Raw genomic sequence first — 2,286 nt, 5'->3', positions numbered from 1 at the left:
AATACTCTTTCTGTCCCTGTCATTATCTTGTCAGTCAGATCAAAGTCTTTATTCTTCATCTTTCAATTTTGAAAATATAGAAAAACAACAGACTGTTGTGACTATAAACTTTTCACTTGTGAGGAATTTATGACTAGATATCAGAAAAAAATTTCAGGGAATTTTAAAAATGAGATGTTTCTTTTTATTAATGCTGATCCTAAAAAGAATCTGATGCAATATAGTTCCCTATTTAAACATAGATTATTTCCTTTATTTAATGAAATCGATGTGGTAGTTACCTATTTTCAAGATGAGATTTCAGAAACAGACTCTCCAATGTGAATCATACACACAATTAAATGCTGAATCTTTCAGGTTAAAATTTCAGAGTAATTTGAAATGTACAGTCACCTTAGGAAATTCTGGTTTGAGTGGTCTTGATACACACACACACACACACACACAGAATCACAACTGAGTCTCATAGGCAACATGGTTGAAAATCATTGGCCAATAGATTTTATTTATTTAAAATCCACACTTTTGTTTATTTTCAAGAAGTTTAAATCCTCGAAGGATACAGCATCACATGGATTCTGTGTCCAATGGCCTTAGCAGGAAGGTTGCTTTGGAATTTGGCACGAACCATGCCACTGTTTCCATGAGCTCAAGTTATCTTTCCCCAGATTACTCTGGTTTTATTAGGTTTTCCACCAGGAGTGACTGTGTTCTTTGCTTTGTACACATAAGCACATCTCTTGCCTAGACAGAATTCAGTTTCATCTTGAGCATACACACCTTCAGTTTTCAGGAGAGCAGTATGTTCCCTTTGGTTCCATAGACTCCGTTTATAGCCAGCAAAAATGGCCTTGGACCACAGCCTTCCAGACATATTTGTTGTTTTAAAAGTCCCGTTCCCAGCAGGCCTCCACCGGGTCCAAGATGGCTGCAAGAGTGGCCAATAGCTTTTAGAGAAGATTATGGCCAATGACCATGGCTCACCATTAATTAGTTGATATTTTCCTGTTATGCTGGTGATTTGCTGCCAGCGTAATTAAGAAATAGGGGTATTTGAGAGAGTAAGGTTGCAGAGAGATAAGGAAGTTTTTCTCCATTTTTCTCCACATATGTCGCTCTCCTCTATTTTTCCTTTGTCAAGGTTTGCCTTCCCTTCCCCAAGGGTTGCCTAACCTATTTTGCTTTTCCTCTTCTCACCTGTGTATTGTAAGCACACATATAACAGTGATTCTAACTGGTTTGTGATAGTTAATTGTTGGTTTTCAGGAATTTTGTTAACCAGTTGTTAAACACAGTCATTATAAAAAATTAAATTATATAAACATATATTGTCATACATTATATAACCAATTCATATTGAAACAAAAGTATTCAATACTCAAAACTCATTAATATCTAATTATTTTATTACCTTTAATCATTAACTCTGTTTTTGACATTATATGTATCATTTGTCTGGTCTGGAAGAGACTACTGCACATCTCTTCAAAACTCGGGCCTCAGTGATATCATGTTGGTAGCTTGACACTGATCAAGTGGGAGTCTTTAGGCCACAGAAGTCAGCAAATAGTGCAGATTAGGACTTGATTTAGTCTTGTTGACTGTTTCAGTTTTAAAACTTATGGAGAAGATGTTGATGCTGATTAAATAAAGTTACTAAATTGTGAATAGCATTAAAAAATGAGGAAACTTTCTCCTAGTATTCACAAACTATTTCCAGTTTAGCCAAGAAGGTACTCTCAACATCGATGAGTGAAGGCCCTACGTTGGCCTTTCTTATTTCACTTTAATCTTATTCCTTAATGTAAAGTGAAAGTAAAAGTCACTCAGTTGTGTCCAACTCTTTGTGATCCCATCGACTGTACAGTCTATGGAATTCTCCAGGCCAGAGTACTGGAGTGGGTAGCCATTCCCTTCTTTAGGGGATCTTCCCAACCCAGGGATTGAACCCGGGTCTTCTGCATTGCAGGTGGATTCTTTACCAGCTGAGCCACCAGAAACGTCCATAATGTAAAGAAAATTGTAAATCAATTTCATGTAAACAAAGTTATAAATCAACTTTTGTGCTAAAACTACACTCATTTGTTAATGATATGAGAAATTCTTGGCTGAATTGGATAATAAGCAAGCATATATTCATAGTCTCATTGTGACACTTTGGCTGGCAATAGAATTGTAAAAACTGGTAGTGGATATTCAAAAAGTGACATCACACTGAAGTTTTGGGTATGTGGAATTTACAATAAAGAATATTATATATTTTGTTTTTATTTGTAAATTGTACAT

General features: G+C 35.6%; 1 pseudogene; it reads right to left on the bottom strand.

Annotated features, from left to right (window-relative positions):
- Positions 1-544: 544 nt before the first annotated feature.
- LOC138423574 (large ribosomal subunit protein eL33 pseudogene) lies at positions 545-908 on the bottom strand (annotated as a pseudogene).
- Between the last annotated feature and the right edge of the window lie 1,378 nt (positions 909-2,286).

Source organism: Ovis canadensis, chromosome 18, assembly GCF_042477335.2.
Source record: "Ovis canadensis isolate MfBH-ARS-UI-01 breed Bighorn chromosome 18, ARS-UI_OviCan_v2, whole genome shotgun sequence".
Classification (NCBI taxonomy): Eukaryota; Metazoa; Chordata; class Mammalia; order Artiodactyla; family Bovidae; genus Ovis; species Ovis canadensis.
The sequence above is the reverse complement of the archived record's forward strand: the minus strand, read 5'-3'. Positions and strand labels throughout refer to the sequence as shown.